At 43.6% G+C, this 22,563-nt stretch overlaps 1 pseudogene; it reads right to left on the bottom strand.

The window, feature by feature from the left end:
- LOC139385148 (activating signal cointegrator 1 complex subunit 3-like) overlaps positions 1–22,563 on the bottom strand; it is a 175,375-nt pseudogene that overhangs the window by 81,476 nt on the left and 71,336 nt on the right.

Here is a 22,563-nt window from a genome sequence, read left to right as displayed (position 1 = left end):
TTTCACACACGCAACGTTGACTCACACATACAGTCAAATGCTCTGGGGAAAATAATGACTAATAATGAAAATATATACTTAATGAAATGAATATAAAACAAGGGAGAAGTAGCAGGAAATATGCATGATTTTACCATTGAGAGAATACACACCTGGTTGACAGAGGTGTGGACAAATACATTAAAGACAAGAACAAACTCATTTACAGGCCACTCACCGAGGCAAACAACCTAATTGGTTGATTTGCTGGGGAGCTGTTACAATTGGAAATCGGATTGGACAATTGACTAATCATTTTAATTGAAAGAAAACATCTGATTGGTTATGTCACTACGAGCCTAACAAGTGGCAATCTAATTGGTTTAGTTACTCAATAACAACATTATATTCATCATCTTCATTTTGTGAGTGGCAAGTTAAACCTGACCACGGGCGCCTTTCAAATATGAGTTAGTCTCAACTCATGCCAATCACATTTCCAATATATCCAGCCATCTTGTTAATTGGAGAAAACAGAGTAGCCTTTGTAACTAGCATTGGGCTCTTATTTGAACACTTTGAATTGGGAGAGCACTTTAAAAGAGGTTGACTAAAGTACTGCTGGGTAATGTTGAAAGCATCTCCTCTTCTCTCCCTCCCCCCGCGTTAAAATACAAGCACCACCTTCAAGGGCACAAATACAGTGGACAATAAACAGGATATGAATTTGGTATTTTACAGTACTACTTACTGCAGTCACCATGGCAAATACAACTAAGGCTGCCGAGAACAAGGAATCAGGAACATGGAGAGGGGGGTAGTATAGACGAGGGAGAGAAAGAGATAAGATATGGAGACCAAAAGAACACACACAAACCATCCTAAAATAATGTCAACCAAGTAGCCACACACTGACCTCTCAGCCATTGTAATCCTTGGGCCTAAGTGTTTTTTTAAGTAGGAAAACCTGCAAAATCGGCAGTGTTTCAAATACTTGTTCTCCCCACTGTATATAACTTTCGGGATGGAAAAACCCTTTAAACGTAAACTTAGACTACAAACAGAAAGTATGTAGAAAATGGAACCAAATGGACTCATATACAGTGGGGAGAACATATACTGCAATTGTGTACGTTTCCATGTGATTCACGGACACTATATTGTCTCCTACTCTTCACTGCAGAATGCCAGATGTATGACTCCAGATGTATGACTGAAGTCTGTGTTGTGACCTGACCCTAACTGTCAGAAGTTAACATACATTTAGGTTGGAGTCATTAAAACTCGTTTTTCAACCACACCACACATTTCTTGTTAACAAACTATAGTTTTGGAAAGTCGGTTAGGACATCTACTTTGTGCATGACAAGTAATTTTTCCAACAATTGTTTACAGACAGATTATTTCACTTAGAATTCAGTGTATCACAAATCCAGTGGGAAACTTCTGATAGGCTAACTGACTTCATTTGAGTCAATTGGAGGTGTACCTGGCCTACCTTCAAACTCAGTGCCTCTTTGCTTGACATCATGGGAAAATCAAAAGAAATCAGCCAAGACCTCAGAAAATAAATTGTAGACCTCCACAAGTCTGGTTCATCCTTGGGAGCAATTTCCAAATGCCTGAAAGTACCACGTTCATTTGTACAAACAACAGTACGCAAGTATAAACACCATGGGACCACGCAGCCGCCATACTGCTCAGGAAGGAGATGCGTTCTGTCTCCTAGAGATGAACGTACTTTGGTGCGAAAAGTGCAAATCAATCAATGAACAGCAGCAAAGGACCTTGTGAAGATGCTGAAGGAAACAGATACAAAAGTATCTATATCCACAGTAAAACGAGTCCTATATAGACACTCCCTGAAAGGCCGCTCAGCAAGGAAGAGTCCACTGCTCCAAAACCTCCATAAAAACTACGGTTCGCAACTGCATATGGGGACAAGGTTTCTTTCTTTTTGGTGAAATGTCCTCTGGTCTGATGAAACAAAAATAGAACTGTTTGGCCATAATGACCATTGTTATGTTTGGATGAAAAAGGGGGAGGCTTACAAGCCAAAGAACACCATCCCAAACGTGAAGCACGGGGTTGACAGCATCATGTTGTGGGAGTGCTTTGCTGCAGGAGGGACTGGTGCACTTCACAAAATAGATGGCATCATGAGGATGGAAACGTATGTGGATATATTGAAGCAACATCTCAAGACATCAGCCAGGAAGTTTGGTCGCAAATGGGTCTTCCAAATGAACAATGACCCCAAGCATAATTCCAAAGTTGTGGCAAAATGGCTTAAGGGCAACAAAGTCAAGGTATTGGAGTGGACATCACAAAGCCCTGACCTCAATCCTATGTGGGCAGAACTGAAAAAGCGTGTGCGAGAAAGGAGGCCTACAAACCTGACTCTGTTACACCAGCCCTGTCAAGAGGAATGGGCCAAAGTTCACCCAACTTATTGTGGGAAGCTTGTGGAAGGCTACCTGAAACATTTGACTCAAGTTAAACAATTTAAAGGCAATGCTACCAAATACTAATTGAGTGTTTTTAAACTTCTGACCCACTTGGAATGTGATGAAAGAAATTAAATCTGAAAGAAATCTACTATTATTCCGACATTTCACATTCTTAAAATAAAGTGGTGATCCTAACTGACTATAAATAGGGAATTTGTACTAGGATTAAATGTCAGGAATCATGAAAAACTGAGTTTAAATGTCCTTGGCTAAGGTGTATGTAAACTTCCAACTTCAACTGTAAATAAAATTGTTAAAAAAATAAATGAATGTCACTCTAAAATGTGCGATTTTGTCACACAACACAATGCCACAGATGGCAAGTTGAGGGAGCGTGCAATTGGCATGCTGACTGCAGGAATATCCACCAGAGATGTTGCCAGATAACTGAATGTCCATGTTTCTACTACAAGTCGCCTCCAACGTCGTTTTAGCTAATTTGGCATTACGCCCAACCGGCCTCACAGCCACAGACCACGTGTAACCACACCACCCCAGGACCTCAACAAGCTTCTTCACCTGCGGGATCGTCTGAGAACAGCCACCCGGACAGCTGATGAAACTGGGTGTTCACAGCCAAAGAATTTCTGCACAAACGGTCAGAAAACGTCTCAGGGAAGCTCATCTGCATGCTCGTTGTCCTCACTAGGGTCTTGACCTGGCTGCAGTTCGGCGTTGTAACCGACTTCAGTGGGCAGATCTGTACACAATTCCTGGAAGCTGAAAATGTCCTAGTTCTTCCATGGCCTGCATATTCACCAGACACGCGTACGACAACGTGTTCCAGTTTCCACCAATATCCAGCAACTTCGCACAGCCATTGAAGAGGAGTAGAACAACATTCCACAGGCCATAATCAACAGCCTGATCAACTCTATGTGAAGGAGATGTGTCGAACTGCATGAGGCAAATGGTGTTAACACCAGATACTGACTGGTTTCCTGATCCACGTCCCTACAAAATGGTATATCATACACTGCATTTGAGGAATAATGGGAAAGTAATTCTGCTTTGAAAGTTGATAAATTTGCAACCTCACTTTTGAGAAAATGGCCTTTGAATGTTTTGGTACCTACAGAAGAGCTCTTCTTTATCTACACCCATTCAGCATAGTTCACACCCTCTTAAGCTTCAGCCCCACTCATCTCCTTTAAGGATTGAGCCGAGCATTCTGTCCTAAAAACAGCAGTCAAGCACCCAAGCTAACTGGCTAACATTGGCTACCTTGCTAGCTACTTCCAGATGAGAGAACAGCTCACAGACCATTTTACTCACCCTAGCAGAGCTGGTTAAGGCTGTTTTTATGTTATCTGACACTGCTCATATTCAACGAGTGTTGAGAATTCTGCACTCTGGCACACTCAGATGAGAGTGACTGAAATCGGAGTAGATAGCCAGAGCAAATTTACCAGCTACATCTATCATCAGTTGTCACAGTGACATTCTATTGAAAAGGTTACTTGCATAATGGAGTATTTTGTTAAGACATGTAGCTAGCTAAGTAAACAATGAACCATAATCCCAACTCATGACGTTACTACCCTGCATGAGGTAGGTAACTACCCTGCATGAGCAGATAGCTAACCAAACAGGTTCAATGTTAGCTAGCTAACATTAGGCTATAACTAGCAAACAAATGGCTCTGAGATATGAATAGTCAGAACATACACGTAACGTTAGCTAGCTAACAGTACACTAACTTGAATTGAAAACGACTTAGTCAAAATTAGAAATGTGTGCTAGCTAGACTACCTTACCAGTATACATCATTGGTGGATGCTTCTCCCTGTCACGGATGCCATGGTTGCCCCATAGTTTGAAGATGTAATCTGGAGACAGGTGTTTTCTCCATCTCCTTAGTTATCATATTCTAATTCCACTGATTTCAAAACTCGGTCCTACAGAAAGTGGAGAGCAACATTCATACAGTTCTACTACACAATCATTTTTTAAAAAGCTGCATTAGACAGGATTACCTACACATACTGACCAGCTCAAATAGACAGAAACGTGCTATATGGCGGATTCATCTGAAAACATCTCTCTGCATGTCCAGCCCACTTATAATCTCAGCCAATCATGGCCGTCGGGAAAGTTGCTAACTTTTCTGTGGCGAAACCAACTAGGCTAATAATATAACCATTTTATTTGGAGTTAGAGATGGCATACAAGTTTGTTATTAAGGAAGATGAAAATTCACGTTTCAGAAGGCATTTCTGCCAAAAAACGCATTTAGATTATTTTTTTAAAAAGTTTACGTTCAAATGCCATTGACCCGCGAAATACACCTAGTTTCCTGAAACGAGTCACGTGTATTCCTAGTCATTTCAAATAATAGATTATGGCCTAATGCATTTATTTCAATTGACTGATTTCTTTATATGAACTTTAACTCAGTAAAATCTTTGAAATTGTTGCATATTGCGTTTACATTTTTGTTCAGTGTACTTGGTCTAAGTTTTACTTTGAAGACAATTGTCATGACGTTGGCCTGGGGGGTTGGTTTATGACAGTCATAAATACCTCTTCCCCCCTTTTTCCTCTCTACCCTACTGAGGTTACATTTGCAAAACCCTTGGTTAACATAGAGATTCTGGGAACGTCAGAATGTGGGGGGAAATGAACTATATTCTGGTAATCTGAACAATTGAACATATGTGGTGGTACTTAATGAATATGATCTCAGTTCGGTTGTCATCTGAGACATTCTCATCAATGATAAGATGACAAACTCTACAGTGGAAAGTCTACACATCAGAGTTATCAGATTCACATGGAATTGTTGTTCAATTTAAATGTTTGAATATTAAATTATTTGTGAAGGGATGAAATGTGATTTTAGCTTCTAAAATGTGAGATTTGGATTTTCATAAAATAGGGCTGCTCAATCAGTGGCCCTCCCCTGTGAAGGAACAAGGGCTATAAAACTTTTCAAACACACCCTCCTGTCCCTTCCTATATAAGCCCTTGACGACAACATAACTTCCTGTTCCAATGAGGTAGGATGACGGTCCTTTGTCAGAATGGTTCAGAAAAAAAACTACAGAACGAAGCCAACTTCAGCATGAGCTTTGGTTGCGAATGGTATGCAAACGCAGGTTAGGAAGGAACAGACAGAGTATCCCATCTACCACACAACGACGTGACTACAACTTATCCAAGTGACCACCAGAGACATTCTTCAAAGGACAGAGGACTCGGTTTGGTCACACGGTCTTCCATCTACCACCAACCTACTGAAGTGCAGCTCAGAGTAAATATTTATTGCATTTTCCTTTTCCAAATGGGTGGTAATTTAGAATGCATAAGATACTGTATTTATGATAGCACAGCTTTTTCCCTTTGTTCCCCAGTCTCCCGCTCTTTCACTCAAACCCAGCCCCTTTTCCTTTGTGTAACAAGCTGTCATATCTGTTCCTCCCGCTAGGGACGTTTTCCTTTATGACGTAATTTGTAATCAAGTTATGATTTAATTATGTGTATGTGAATTCTGTGTGATTAGTTAGGTATTTAGTAAATAAATAATTCAACCCAATTTTGTATTGCTGATTCAACTTGTTAGTCAGGGTTCTTGCAGATAACCAAGAATTTACAACTTTCAGATTATGAGACTGAAGTAAGATGACAATTGATATTGACTGCTATTGATGTAAAATATTACTAGATCTTTAAGAGTTTATTCGGAAGATAACAGCTCTATAAATATTATTTTGTGGTGCCCGACTCTCTAGTTAATTACATTTACATGATTAGCTCAATCAGGTGATATTAATTACGGATAGTTTTATAGAATAGCATGTTTTAGCAATTAATCCGGCATAGCCAAAGACACTACACAATGTTCATCTGCTTTGACTCTAGTTTTCCATTTGCAGCATTTGTGGAGCATAACAAAAGAGAAACCAAGCCAAGCATCAAACAGTTCTCCCTAAATTCCTTTTTCCCTCCGTGTCTCACTCAATCAATTGCTTTGTGACTGCTCCCTCTACACACATGTGCCGTTAGGCCTACAAAAATAAATGCCTATAAAAACAGATCTAACTGATGAGATACACAAGCTACATTCCATGCCAAATGACGACTGTTTTATTACAAAGAAAAAATGTACTGGTTGACTTAAGTATAGGAAATGTGTGTTCCAACAACGAGATGCAGTTTTGGAATAATTGCGTCCCGTCTAATTTCCGTTTAGGCTACTTTGCGGTTGTCACTAGTTGCAACAGCCAAAAAGTCAAAATTGGCTATATCGTAAAAAATTCAAACACGTATTTTTTTGGTCATAATTTAAGGTTAGGGTTAGGCATAAGTTTAGCAGTGTGGTTAAGGTTAGGTTTAAGGGATAGGTTTAAAATCACATTTTAAGAAGATCAATTGTAGAAATGGGCGGGGTTAATGACTTTGTTGCTCTTATAGGACCAGGGCACAAATAATAATATAATAATCAATAATTTTGCTCTTTATTTAACCATCTTACATATAAAACCTTATTTGTTGATCGAAAATTGTGAATAACTCACCACAGATTAAAGGGTGTGCTTGAAAGGATGCACATAACTCCGCAATGTTGGGTTGTATTGGAGAGAGTCTCAGTCTTAAATCATTTTCCCCACACAGTCTGTGCATGTATTTCGTTTTCATGCTATTGAGGGCCGAGAATCCACTCTCACATAGGTACGTGGTTGCAAAGGGCATCAGTGTCTTAACAGAGTGATTTGCCAAGGCAGGATACTCTGAGCGCAGCCCTATCCAGAAATCTGGCAGTGGCTTCTGATTAAATAACATTTTCACAGAACCGCTTGTTGCAATTTCGATGAGGCTCTCTTATTCAGATATCGGTAAGTGGACTGGAGGCAGGGCATGAAAGGGATAACGAATCCAGTTGTTTGTGTCATCATTTCGGGAAAGTACCTGCATAATTTCGCACCCAACTCAAGTGCTTCGCTATAACACATTTGACATTGTCCGTAAGCTTGAGTTCATTTGCACACAAAAAAATCATACAATGATGGAAAGACCTGTGTGTTGTCCTTGTTAATGCAGACAGAGAAGTGCTCCAACTTCTTAATCGCCTCAATTTTGTCCCGCACATTGAATATAGTTGGAGAGTCCCTGTAATCCTAGGCTCAGATCATTTAGGCGAGAAAAAACATCACCCAGATAGACCAGTCGTGTGAAGAACTCGTCATCATGCAAGCAGTCTGACAAGTGAAAATTACGGTCAGTTAAAGACAACTTTAAGCGAGTCTCGCAGCTAAAAAAAAATGTGTCAATACTTTACCCCTTGATAACCAGCACACTTCTGTATGTTGTAAAAGCGCTGCCCATATCAATGCATAATGCAGAAAATACACAAGAGATCAGGGGCCTTACTTTAACAAAGTTAACCATTTTCACTGTAGTGTCCAAAACGTCTTTCAAGCGGACAGGCATTCCATGGGCAGCAAGAGCCTCGCAGTGGATGCTGCAGTGTACCCAAGTGGCGTCAGGAGAAACTGCTTGCACGTGCGTTACCACTCCACTATGTCTCCCTGTCATGGCTTTTGCACCATCAGTACAGATACCAACACATCTTGACCACCAAAATCCATTTGATGTCACAAAGCTGTCAGGTACTTTAAAAATATCCTCTCCTGTTGTCCTGGTTTCCAGGGGTTTGCAGAAGAGGATGTCTTCCTGAACTGATGCCCCATAAACGTAACGGACATATACCAGGAGCTGTGCCAGGCCCGCCACGTCTGTTGACTCATCCAGCTGTAACGCATAGCATTCACTGACTTGCATGCGAAGCAGGAATTGTTTCAAAACATCTCCTGCCATGTCACCGATGCGTCGTGAAACAGCGTTGTTTGATGAAGCAATTGGCTGTATAGTTTTTTGGCTTTTCCCCCAGCATTGTCCCAGCCATATCCGCGGCAGCAGGATGAATTAAGTCCTCCACAATAGTTTGGGGCTTGCCTGTCCTAGCCACTCGGTAGCTCATCAAATAAGACGCTTCTAGCCCCATCTTATTAACGGTATCTGTTGCTTTTATGAATGTCTTACTACTCAAAAGTAATCTTTATTCTCGCTCAAAAAACTCCAGTGGTTTATTTTTCAAATTGTTATGTTTCGTTTCTAACTGCACAAGAGTGAAGGTTTCCCGCTAGAGATTAACGGTTAATGTGATTGGATGTTAATTATTTGACTAGGCTGCCTGTATTTGACATTGTGTTGTTATTTCGCTGAACACATGACAGTTTCATTTTATTTTTGGCAGTGAAACGAGACTACTCAGGTGAGAAAAAAACCTCACCCAAATGTATAGCCCAGTTGGAAAATATATCTGTACTATATGAAAAAGTGTTTAAAAAAAATTGTGAAACACATTTTAAGTTGGCATATCACCGACGGCATTGCGCGTTCCCCTGGGGGAACCCAATTTGGCATACCTGGCCTAGGCTATCTTCATTGTAAAGGGATTAAACACTGTTTCATATGCTTGTTCAATGAACCACAAACAATTAATGAAAATGCACCTGTGGAACGGTCGTTAAGACACTAACAGCTTACAGACGGCTGGCAATTAAGGTCACAGTTATGAAAACTTAGGACACTAAAGTGGCCTTTCTACTGATTCCGAAAAAAACCAAAATAAAGATGCCCAGCGTCCCTGCTCATCTGTGTGAACGTGCCTTAGGCATGCTGCAAGGAGGCATGAAGACTGCGGATGTGGCCAGGGCAATAAAATTGCAATGTCCGTACTGTGAGACACCTAAGACAGCGCTACAGGGAGACAGGATGGACATCTGATCGTCCTCGCAGTGGCAGACGTGTAACAACACCTGCACAGGATTGGTACATCTGAACATCACTCCTGCGGGACAGGTACAGGATGGGAACAACAACTGCCCGAGTTACACCAGGAATGCACAATCCCTCCATCAGCGCTCGGAATGTCCGCAATAGGCTGAGAGAGGCTGGGCAGAGGGCTTGTAGGCCTGTTGTAAGGCAGGTCGTCACCAGACATCACTGGCAACAACGTCGCCTATGGGCACAAACCCACCGTCGCTGGACCAGACAGGACTGGCAAAAAGTGCTCTTCACCGACGAGTCGCGGTTTTGTTTCACCAAGGGTGATGGTCGGATTCACGTTTATCGTCGAAGGAATTAGTGGAAGAGTTGGGTAACATCTCTCAGCAAGAATTTCCAAATCTGGTGCAGTCCATGAGGAGGAGATGCACTGCAGTACTTAATGCAGCTGGTGGCCACACCAGATACTGACTGCTACTTTTGATTTTGACCACCCCTTTGTTCAGGGTCACATTATTCAATTTATGTTAGTCACATGTCTGTGGAACTTATTCAGTTTATGCCTCAGTTGTTGAATCTTGTTGTGTTCATACAAATAAGTTTTCTGAAAATAAACGCAGTTGACAGTGAGAGGACGTTTCTTTTTTTGCTGAGTTTATATTAGGCAATTTGGTAATTAGTTATCTATAATGGTTATGATTAATTGTTGAGCACTGTTGGCATGTAGATGAATGCAAACATACACTACTTGATTAAAAGTATGTGGACACCTGCTTGTCGAACATCTCATTCCAAAATAATGGGCATTAATATGGAGTTGGTCCCCCCTTTGCTGCTATAACAGCCTCCACTTGCCTGGGAAGGCTTTACACTAGATGTTGTAACATTGCTGTGGGGACTTGCTTCCATACAGCCACAAAAGCATTAGTGAAGTCGGGCACTGATGTTGGGCATTAGGCCTGGCTCGCAGTCGGCGTTCCAGTTCATCCCAAAGGTGTTCGATGGGGTTGAGGTCAGGGCTCTGTGCAGGCCAGTCAAGTTCTTCCACACCGATCTCGACAAACCATTTCTGTATGGACCTCGCTTTGTGCTGATAGGACATTGTCATGCTGACAGGAAAGGACCTTCCCCAAACTGTTGCCACAAAGTTGGAAGCACAGAATCATTTAGAATGTAATTTTAAGCTTTAGCATTAAGACTTCCCCTCAATGGAACTAAGGCCCCTAGCTCGAACCATGAAAAACAGCCCCAGACCATTATATTCCTCCTCCACCAAACTTTACAGTTGGCACTGCATTCGGGCAGTTAGCGTTCTCCTGGCATCCGGCAAATCCAGATTTATCCGTCGGACTGCCAGATGGTGAAGTGTGATTCATCACTCCAGAGCAAAAGTTTACACTGCGCCAATGACTGTGAGCTTACACTACTACCGCCAAAAAAACAGTCACATTACTCTTGCAAAATCATTTTAAAATACACTGCTATAACTTTGATTAAGTTGTTAATAATTAATGTCCTAATAATTCAAAAAATTGTTCAGAACACCAGGTGTTTATATCGGCGTATGCTTAATATGATTTTGACCTAACGCCATTTAAAATAAGCAGAGTAAAGTGTTTACATGACATTTGCCATAACCGACCTACTGTCATAATCCGTTTAATATCGATTTATTAGTGCAAGTAAACATGCTCAGTGTGAAGAGGTGTACAGAGCTACTGTAATCCAGAGAGCCGAGCTGAGAGCCAACCACTGAGAGGCGCTAGAGAACAGTTGTGAGGCAGAACACAACTCCACTCTGGACCAACTGAGCATAGGGAAAGCCTACGCAGAAACTGTGTGCGTGCGTGCGCACCCGTGTGTGTTTGTACAGTACCTGTGTACGCAGAATCTCCCCTTTAGTTAGCTGCATGTCTCCAGTGAGCTCTTTGACAGCAATGTCCAGTGGCTCCATCTGCTTACTGAAGTAGTTCGTCATCTCTGCTGCCAGGGCCTTCATAGGATCTACATACACTATCTACAGAGGGAGGGAGAGACAGAGAGATGGAGGGAAGAGAAGGAGCGAGTAGGAGAGAAGAGAGAGAAAGAGGGAGGGAGAGAGAGATGGAGGGAAGAGAGGGAGCGAGTAGGAGAGAAGAGAGAGAAAGAGGGAGGGAGAGAGAGATGGAGGGAAGGGAGGGAGCGAGTAGGAGAGAAGAGAGAGGAAGAGGGAGGGAGAGAGAGATGGAGGGAAGGGAGGGAGCGAGTAGGAGAGTAGAGAGAGAAAGAGGGAGGGAGAGAGAGATGGAGGGAAGAGAGGGAGCGAGTAGGAGAGTAGAGAGAGAAAGAGGGAGGGAGAGAGAGATGGAGGGAAGAGAGGGAGCGAGTAGGAGAGTAGAGAGAGAAAGAGGGAGGGAGAGAGAGATGGAGGGAAGAGAGGGAGCGAGTAGGAGAGTAGAGAGAGAAAGAGGGAGGGAGAGAGAGATGGAGGGAAGAGAGGGAGCGAGTAGGAGAGAAGAGAGAGAAAGAGGGAGGGAGAGAGAGATGGAGGGAAGAGAGGGAGCGAGTAGGAGAGTAGAGAGAGAAAGAGGGAGGGAGAGAGAGATAGAGGGAAGAGAGGGAGCGAGTAGGAGAGTAGAGAGAGAAAGAGAGAGAGATGGAGGGAAGAGAGGGAGCGAGTAGGAGAGTAGAGAGAGAAAGAGGGAGGGAGAGAGAGAGAGATAGAGGGAAGAGAGGGAGCGAGTAGGAGAGTAGAGAGAGAAAGAGGGAGGGAGATAAATATATATAGAGAAAAGGGAGAACGGTGTGCAGGGAGGGGAGAAAGAGAGAAAGAAAGTGAGAGGAAGTGAAAGGTCACGGTCATGATAAATGAGTGTACAGCAGAGTATCACTTGTTCCCTAGCAACCAGCATAAATCACTATTTATTGAAAAATATGAAACAGGCCACTTAGATTAAGAAAAGTTTAATGGAGATGTACTGTATGAGAAAGTGGCAATCCTTGCTGGCTGGCATTGGGTGTGTGGTGTTAGAATGTGTGTGTATTAGAACATGTGTGTGTGTGTGTGTGTGTGGGGGGGGGGGGGGTGGCTTTATAAGGACAACCAATAATACATGTGTTCTACTGTATGTTTGTATGTCTCGCTCACACACACACACAGCTGAGTGGTACCTTGAACTCATCCATTTGATGACCCCTCCAGGTTGGAGGTGCTGTCTGATCTCATGGAGGACTGTCAGAAACAGATGAGCAGGTTCTCATTGGTGTTGTAGGCTGTCTCAAACACAATGGACTGGATCCTGTTTAGACGCTGCATCCCCTTAAACACACACTAACCAACCTGGGGGGAATGAAAGAGGGAGAGAGAGAGAGAGAAACAGAGAGCGAGAGAGAGACAGAGAGAGAGCAAGAGAGAGAGTGTACTTTAACCATTTGTACATTGTTACAACACTGTATATATAAATAATATGACATTTGTAATGTCTTTATTGTTTTTAAGTTTCTGTATGTGTAATGTTTACTGTTAATTTTTACTGTTTATTTCACTTTTGTATATTATCTACCTCACTTGCTTTGGCAATGTTAACACGTTTCCCATGCCAATAAAGCCCCTTGAATTGAATTGAGAGAGACAGAGAGAGAGCGAGAGAGAGACAGAGAGAGAGAGCGAGAGAGTGACAGAGAGCGAGAGAGAGACAGAGAGAGAGCGAGAAAGACCGAGAGAGAGCGAGAGAGACAGAGAGAGAGCAAGAGAGAGCGAGAGAGACAGAGAGAGAGCTAGAGAGAGACAGAGAGAGAGAAAGAGAGAGAGCAAGAGAGAGAGATAGAGAGAGAGACAGAGAGAGCGAGAGAGCGAGAGAGAGCGAGAGAGAGACAGAGAGAGAGCGAGAGAGAGACAGAGAGACAGCGAGAGAGACCGATAGAGAGTGAGAGAGACAGAGAGAGAGAGCGAGAGAGAGAGATAGAGAGACAGAGAGAGAGAGCGAGAGAGAGAGATAGAGAGACAGAGAGAGAGTGAGAGAGAGACAGAGAGAGAGCAAGAGAGAGAGCGAGAGGGAGAGATAGAGAGAGAGCGAGAGAGAGAGACAGAGAGAGCGAGAGAGAGTGAGAGAGAGCGAGAGAGAGCGAGAGAGAGACAGAGAGAGAGCGAGAGAGACAGAGAGAGAGCGAGAGAGACAGAGAGAGAGCGAGAGAGACAGAGAGTGAGAGAGAGTGAGAGAGAGCGAGAGAGACCGATAGAGAGTGAGAGAGCGAGAGAGAGAGACAGAGAGAGAGCAAGAGAGAGAGACAGAGAGAGACAGAGAGAGCGAGAGAGAGCGAGAGACATAGAGAGAGACAGAGAGAGAGAGAGACAGAGAGAGCGAGAGAGAGTCAGAGAGAGAGCGAGAGAGACCGAGAGATCGAGAGAGACCGAGAGAGACAGAGAGAGAGAGCAAGAGAGACAGAGAGAGTGAGAGAGAGAAAGAGAGAGAGCAAGAGAGAGAGCGAGAGTGAGAGATAGAGAGAGAGCGAGAGAGAGTGAGAGAGAGAGAGAGAGCGAGAGAGAGACAGAGAGAGAGCCAGAGAGAGTGAGAGAGAGACAGAAAGAGACAGAGAGAGAGCGAGAGAGAGACAGCGAGAGAGCGAGAGATACTGAGAGAGACAGAGAGAGAGCAAGAGAGAGAGCGAGAGGGAGAGATAGAGAGAGAGCGAGAGAGAGAGAGAGATAGAGAGACAGAGAGAGAGTGAGAGAGACAGAGAGAGAGAGCGAGAGAGAGAGATAGAGAGACAGAGAGAGAGAGCGAGAGAGAGAGATAGAGAGACAGAGAGAGAGTGAGAGAGAGACAGAGAGAGAGCAAGAGAGAGAGCGAGAGGGAGAGATAGAGAGAGAGCGAGAGAGAGAGACAGAGAGAGCGAGAGAGAGTGAGAGAGAGCGAGAGAGAGACAGAGAAAGAGCGAGAGAGAGACAGAGAGAGACAGAGAGAGAGCGAGAGAGAGACAGAGAGACAGCGAGAGAGACCGATAGAGAGTGAGAGAGACAGAGAGAGAGCAAGAGAGAGAGACAGATAGCGAGAGAGACAGAGAGAGAGCGTGAGAGAGACAGAGAGAGAGCAAGAGAGAGAGCGAGAGAGAGAGCGAGAGAGAGAGATAGAGAGAGAGTGTGTGTGTGTGTGTGTGTGTGTGTGTGTGTATGTATGTATGTATGTATGTGTGTATATGTATGTGTATGTATGTATGTGTATGTATGTGTATGTGTATGTATATGTATATGTATATGTATATGTATATATGTATGTATATGTGTATGTATATGTATGTATGTGTATGTATATGTATATATGTATATGTGTATATATATATATATATATATATAGTATTTTATTTTTTTTGTTTTTTTCGATGTACTTTACTCAAACCAGTGAATATCACTTATTATAAATGAGATCATTAACTATCAGCTCTTGGAATATCCAGGGCCTATACTCTTCACATTTTGGTTATAAAACAACTAATCCAGAATTGATTAAAAACATCAAGGGACAGGACATCATAATCCTACTGGAAACATGGTGTCGTGGAGACATAGATACTCAGTGTCCCTCAGGCTATAGAGAAAGTTTACTACCATCAATCAAACATAAAAATGTTAAACGGGGCCGAGACTCAGGTGGAATCATCATTTGGCATAAGCAGGACTTAGCACTGAATGAAATGAAAAAAGGTACCACTCACATTTGGCTAAAACTTAACAAAGGTACAATCTATTGTGACAATGATGTATACATATGTGCAGCTTATGCTCCTCCTTCAGATTCATCATATTATGATGATCAGTTTTTTGACAATCTCCAGACAGAAATCATTACATTTCAGGCGCAGGGTAAAGTGCTTCTTTGTGGAGATTTCAATGCAAGAACAGGTTCTGAGCCTGACTACACTGATGCGGGAGGTAACCACCACATATTTGGACACCCCTCCTTGTACAGTAGCCCTATTATAAATAATAGAAACAGTCCTGACCAAATACTGAACAAAAATGGAAAAGAGTTAGTACATCTCTGTCGAGCCTTAGGCCTGTACATGCTTAATGGTAGAATCAGAGGGGACTCTTTAGGTCAGTTTACTTACTGCTCAGCTCTTGGGACAAGTGTAGTCGATTATGCCATCACTGACATTGACCCCTCCTCCATTAGTGCATTCACTGTCAGACCACAGACACCATTGTCAGATCACAGTCAGATCAACGTGTTTCTGAAGAAATTAACCGGCAATATTCATTCAAAAAAACAGCCCAATAAACTTTACAACATAAACCAATCGTTCAGATGGGCTCCAAACAGTGCAGAGGCATTCATTGAAACATTGAACTCAAATGAAATGATGAACTCTATACAGTTTTTCAATAACTCACAGTACCAAAACAATAAAGATGGTGTCAATTCAGCTACCCAAAACATCAACTGCATATTCCAAAAAGCAGCATCGAAAGCAAATTTGAGAAAACCAAAGCAATGCAACATCAGAAGCAAAAATCAAAATGTTTCTGACAAATGGTTTGATAATGAATGTAAAACAATTAGAAAACACCTAAGACAAATGTCAAACAAAAAACATAAGCAGCAAAACAACCCAGAGCTACGATATGAATACTTTGAAACTCTGAAACAGTATAAACAAACACTGAAATGCAAGAAATTGAATTATACCAACAAGACACTTGATGAAATTGAAAACGCAATTGACCAAAATCAGTTCTGGGACATGTGGAACAATTTAAGCACAACAAAGCCACAAGAATTAGCCATACAAGATGTAGGAATTTGGAAAACTTACTTTGATAATCTATACAAAAACATCCCACAAAAAGACTTAAACCAGAACCAATTAGAAATTAAAGAAAAATTGAACATCCTGGAATCAGTCATTAAAAACAACCAAAATCCATTAGATTACCCAATAACCCAACAAGAACTAAATGAAAAGCTAAAATCTATTAAATCAAAAAAGGCTTGTGGTGTAGACAACATCAGAAATGAAATGCTGAAAAACAGCACACCTGAGTTGCAAAATGCTGTGCTTAAATTGTTCAACATGGTTTTAACTTCTGGCTGCTTCCCTGATGTCTGGAACCAGGGGCTCATCTCCCCTATCCACAAAAGTGGAGACAAATCAGACCCCAATAATTACAGGGGAATTTGCGTCAACAGTAACTTGGGAAAGATTTTCTGTAGCATTTTGAATTCAAGAATTCAAACCTTTCTTCAAGAAAAAAATGTAATAAGTAAATGTCAAATTGGCTTTCTCCCTAACCATCGCACTACTGACCATATATACACCTTACACACACTAATTAATAAACACGTCCACCAAAAAAAAGAGGGCAAAATCTTTGCTTGCTTTATTGACTTTAAAAAAGCATTTGATTCGATTTGGCACGAAGGGCTATTCTACAAAATTCTACAAAGTGGGCTTGGTGGTAAGGTGTATGACTTAATAAAATGTATGTACACAGAAAATAAGTGTGCAATAAAAATCAAAAACCAAAGAACAGAATTTTTTTCACAATGTCGAGGTGTGAGACAATGCTGCAATTTGAGTCCAAATCTTTTCAACATTTATATCAATGAATTAGCAGACATGTTGGACCAATCTCCAGCCCCAGGACTCACACTATTTGACACAGAGGTGAAATACCTGCTATATGCTGATGACTTGGTACTTCTATCACCAACCAAAGAAGGTCTTCAACAAAACATTAATATTCTGGAGCAATATTGCCATAATTGGGCCCTGGCAGTAAATTTCCAAAAAACTAAAATCATGATTTTCCAAAAAAAACCCAGATGTCAGAAACAAAAATGTAAATTCACCCTGAACAACACCTTAATTGAACACACAAAAAATTACACCTACCTTGGTCTGACCATATCTGCATCGGGAAACTTTAATATGGCAGTGAAGGCACTCAAAGAAAAAGCCCGCAGAGCAATGTATGCAATAAAAATGAAATTATTCAAAATCAACATCCCAATTAGAATTTGGACTAAAATATTTGACAGTGTAATCCTACCAATAGCACTTTATGGAAGTGAGGTTTGGGGGCCACTCAATAAACTGGATTTTAAAATGTGGGACAAACATCCAATTGAAACCCTACATGCAGAATTCTGTCGGAAAATTCTACAAGTCCAGAGAAATACACCAACTAATGCATGTAGGGCAGAATTGGGCCGTTTTCCAGTAATAATGAAAATACAGAAAAGATCATTAAAATTTTGGCTACATCTAAATTCAAGTCCAAATTCGAGTCTGCAATTTAAAGCACTTCAAGCCCAAGAGCTGAGCCCAGAAACGAGCCCTCTCAGTCAGCTGGTGTTGGACCTCACCAATCAAGCTGACACCAGCACTGCTTCAAAAGAAAGAATTCCAATAAACAAAATCATGAACCAATCAAAGGAATCATACTTACAATACTGGAAAAACTAAACAAAATCCCAAAGCCGACTAAATTGCTATCTGACCCTAAACAGAGAATATGAATTGGCTGATTATCTCTACTCTGTCAGAGATACGAAGCAGAGACAGATCCTTACCAAGTACAGGCTGAGTGACCACCGATTGGCAATAGAAACCGGCAGGCATAAAAAGACATGGCTACCCAAAGAGGAGCGTGTATGTGGTCACTGCATGACAGGGGAGGTAGAGACAGAGATGCACTTTCTCCTTTACTGTGATAAATATTCCTCACAAAGAGATTCATTATTCACAGAAATGACTACATATATTCCACATTTTTACAAATTGAACCCAGAGGAAAAACTAAGAATACTCATGGGCGAAGGAGCAATGGCTCCTCTTGCAGCCAAATATGTATTTTCCTGCCATAGCCTGAGGGACACTGAATAATAACATCTGCATAGTAAACAGTAACTTACTTATTATTACTATTATTGTTATTACTATAATTATTAATGTTTACTGTAGACTGTTACCATTTTATTGTATTTATTTTTGTATTATTATTTACTACCATTTTATATTATTATTTGCTATCATTTACAATTTTGTTACAATGTATATTGTATACATTGTTGCTTTGGCAATATTGACACAATGTTTTTCATGCCAATAAAGCAGCTTGAATTTGAATTTGAATTTGAATTTGAGAGAGCGAGAGAGAGTGAGAGAGAGCGAGAGAGAGAGAGACAGAGAGAGAGAGCGAGAGAGCGAGAGAGAGACAGAGAGAGAGTGAGAGACAGAGAGACAGCGAGAGAGACCGATAGAGAGTGAGAGAGACAGAGAGAGAGAGAGAGAGACAGAGAGAGAGCAAGAGCGAGAGACAGAGAGAGCGAGAGAGAGCGAGAGAGAGACAGAGAGAGAGCGAGAGAGACAGAGAGCGAGAGAGTGAGAGAGAGCGAGAGAGAGTGAGAGAGAGACAGAAAGAGACAGAGAGAGAGCGAGAGAGAGACAGCAAGAGAGCGAGAGAGACTGAGAGAGACAGAGAGAGAGCGAGAGAGACAGAGAGACAGAGAGAGAGCAAGAGAGAGAGACAGAGAGAGCAAGAGAGAGCGAGAGAGAGTCAGAGAGAGAGCGAGAGAGAGACAGAGAGAGAGCGATAGAGGGAGACAGAGAGACAGCGAGAGAGAGTCAGAGAGAGAGCGAGATCGAGACAGAGAGAGAGCGAGAGAGAGAGACAGAGAGACAGCGAGAGAGACCGATAGAGAGTGAGAGAGACAGAGAGAGAGCAAGAGAGAGAGACAGAGAGCGAGAGAGACAGAGAGAGAGCGTGAGAGAGACAGAGAGAGAGCAAGAGAGAGAGCGAGAGAGAGAGCGAGAGAGAGAGATAGAGAGCGAGAGAGAGAGAGACAGAGAGAGAGAGCGAGAGAGAGAGAGAGCCAATAAAGCCCCTTGAATTGAATTGAGAGAGACAGAGAGAGAGCGAGAGAGAGACAGAGAGAGAGAGCGAGAGAGTGACAGAGAGCGAGAGAGAGAGACAGAGAGAGAGCGAGAAAGACCGAGAGAGAGCGAGAGAGACAGAGAGAGAGCAAGAGAGAGCGAGAGAGACAGAGAGAGAGCGAGAGAGACAGAGAGAGAGAAAGAGAGAGAGCGATAGAGAGAGATAGAGACAGAGAGAGCGAGAGAGCGAGAGAGAGCGAGAGAGAGACAGAGAGAGAGCGAGAGAGAGACAGAGAGAGAGCGAGAGAGAGACAAAGAGAGAGCGAGAGAGAGACAGAGAGAGAGCGAGAGAGAGACAGAGAGACAGCGAGAGAGACCGATAGAGAGTGAGAGAGACAGAGAGAGAGAGAGCGAGAGAGAGAGATAGATAGACAGAGAGAGAGTGAGAGAGAGACAGAGAGAGAGCAAGAGAGAGAGCGAGAGGGAGAGATAGAGAGAGAGCGAGAGAGAGAGAGAGACAGAGAGAGCGAGAGAGAGTGAGAGAGAGCGAGAGAGAGACAGAGAGAGAGCGAGAGAGAGACAGAGAGAGAGACAGAGAGAGACAGAGAGAGAGCGAGAGAGAGACAGAGAGACAGCGAGAGAGACCGATAGAGAGTGAGAGAGACAGAGAGAGAGCGAGAGAGAGAGATAGAGAGACAGAGAGAGAGTGAGAGAGAGACAGAGAGAGAGCGAGAGGGAGAGATAGAGAGAGAGCGAGAGGGAGAGATAGAGAGAGAGCGAGAGAGAGACAGAGAGAGCGAGAGAGAGTGAGAGAGAGCGAGAGAGAGCGAGAGAGAGACAGAGAGAGAGCGAGAGAGAGACAGAGAGAGAGCGAGAGAGACAGAGAGTGAGAGAGAATGAGAGAGAGCGAGAGAGACCGATAGAGAGTGAGAGAGCGAGAGAGAGAGACAGAGAGAGAGCAAGAGAGAGAGACAGAGAGAGACAGAGAGAGCGAGAGAGAGCGAGAGACATAGAGAGAGACAGAGAGAGAGAGACAGAGAGAGCGAGAGAGAGTCAGAGAGAGAGCGAGAGAGACCGAGAGAGCGAGAGAGACCGAGAGAGACAGAGAGAGAGAGCAAGAGAGACAGAGAGAGTGAGAGAGAGAAAGAGAGAGAGCAAGAGAGAGAGCGAGAGTGAGAGATAGAGAGAGAGCGAGAGAGAGTGAGAGAGAGAGAGAGAGCGAGAGAGAGACAGAGAGAGAGCCAGAGAGAGTGAGAGAGAGACAGAAAGAGACAGAGAGAGAGCGAGTGAGAGACAGCGAGAGAGCGAGAGAGACAGAGAGACAGAGAGAGAGCAAGAGAGAGAGACAGAGAGAGCAAGAGAGAGCGAGAGACAGAGAGAGAGACAGAGAGAGAAAGAGAGAGCGAGAGAGAGTCAGAGAGAGAGCGAGAGAGAGACAGAGAGAGAGCGAGAGAGAGAGACAGAGAGACAGCGAGAGAGACCGATAGAGAGTGAGAGAGACAGAGAGAGAGCAAGAGAGAGAGACAGATAGCGAGAGAGACAGAGAGAGAGCGTGAGAGAGACAGAGAGAGAGCAAGAGAGAGAGCGAGAGAGAGAGCGAGAGAGAGAGATAGAGAGAGAGCGAGAGAGAGTGAGAGAGAGCGAGAGAGAGAGAGACAGAGAGAGAGAGCGAGAGAGCGAGAGAGAGACAGAGAGAGAGTGAGAGACAGAGAGAAAGCGAGAGAGACCGATAGAGAGTGAGAGAGACAGAGAGAGAGAGAGAGAGACAGAGAGAGAGCAAGAGCGAGAGACAGAGAGAGCGAGAAAGAGCGAGAGAGAGACAGAGAGAGAGCGAGAGAGACAGAGAGCGAGAGAGTGAGAGAGAGCGAGAGAGATTGAGAGAGAGACAGAAAGAGACAGAGAGAGAGCCGAGAGAGAGACAGCAAGAGAGCGAGAGAGACTGAGAGAGACAGAGAGAGAGCGAGAGAGACTGAGAGAGACAGAGAGAGAGCAAGAGTGAGAGACAGAGAGAGCAAGAGAGAGCGAGAGACAGAGAGAGAGACAGAGAGAGCGAGAGAGAGTCAGAGAGAGAGCGAGAGAGAGACAGAGAGAGAGCGAGAGAGGGAGACAGAGAGAGAGCGAGAGAGGGAGACAGAGAGACAGCGAGAGAGAGTCAGAGAGAGAGCGAGAGAGAGACAGAGAGAGAGAGCGAGAGAGAGAGACAGAGAGACAGCGAGAGAGACCGATAGAGAGTGAGAGAGACAGAGAGAGAGCAAGAGAGAGAGACAGAGAGCGAGAGAGACAGAGAGAGAGCGTGAGAGAGACAGAGAGAGAGCAAGAGAGAGAGCGAGAGAGAGAGCGAGAGAGAGAGATAGAGAGAGAGCGAGAGAGAGTGAGAGAGAGCGAAAGAGAGAGACAGAGAGAGAGAGAGCCAATAAAGCCCCTTGAATTGAATTGAGAGAGACAGAGAGAGAGCGAGAGACAGAGAGAGAGAGCGAGAGAGTGACAGAGAGCGAGAGAGAGACAGAGAGAGAGCGAGAAAGACCGAGAGAGAGCGAGAGAGAGAGAGAGAGCAAGAGAGAGCGAGAGAGACAGAGAGAGAGCTAGAGAGAGACAGAGAGAGAGAAAGAAAGAGAGCGAGAGAGAGAGATAGAGAGAGAGACAGAGAGTGCGAGAGAGCGAGAGAGAGCGAGAGAGAGACAGAGAGAGAGCGAGAGAGAGACAGAGAGAGAGCGAGAGAGAGACAGAGAGAGAGCGAGAGAGACACAGAGAGAGAGCGAGTGAGAGACAGAGAGACAGCGAGAGAGACCGATAGAGAGTGCGAGAGACAGAGAGAGAGAGCGAGAGAGAGAGATAGAGAGACAGAGAGAGAGTGAGAGAGAGACAGAGAGAGAGCAAGAGAGAGAGCGAGAAGGAGAGATAGAGAGATAGCGAGAGAGAGAGAGAGACAGAGAGAGCGAGAGAGAGTGAGAGAGAGCGAGAGAGAGACAGAGAGAGAGCGAGAGAGAGACAGAGAGAGAGACAGAGAGAGACAGTGAGAGAGCGAGAGAGAGACAGAGAGACAGCGAGAGAGACCGATAGAGAGTGAGAGAGACAGAGAGAGAGCGAGAGAGAGAGATAGAGAGACAGAGAGAGAGTGAGAGAGAGACAGAGAGAGAGCAAGAGAGAGAGCGAGAGGGAGAGATAGAGAGAGAGCGAGAGAGAGAGAGACAGAGAGAGCGAGAGAGAGTGAGAGAGAGCGAGAGAGAGCGAGAGAGAGACAGAGAGAGAGCGAGAGAGAGACAGAGAGAGAGCGAGAGAGACAGAGAGTGAGAGAGAGTGAGAGAGAGCGAGAGAGACCGATAGAGAGTGATGGAGAGCGAGAGAGAGAGACAGAGAGAGAGCAAGAGAGAGAGACGGAGAGAGACAGAGAGAGCGAGAGAGAGCGAGAGACATAGAGAGAGACAGAGAG

This window comes from Oncorhynchus clarkii, chromosome 3 (assembly GCF_045791955.1).
Source record: "Oncorhynchus clarkii lewisi isolate Uvic-CL-2024 chromosome 3, UVic_Ocla_1.0, whole genome shotgun sequence".
Taxonomy (NCBI): domain Eukaryota; kingdom Metazoa; phylum Chordata; class Actinopteri; order Salmoniformes; family Salmonidae; genus Oncorhynchus; species Oncorhynchus clarkii.
The sequence above is the reverse complement of the archived record's forward strand: the minus strand, read 5'-3'. Positions and strand labels throughout refer to the sequence as shown.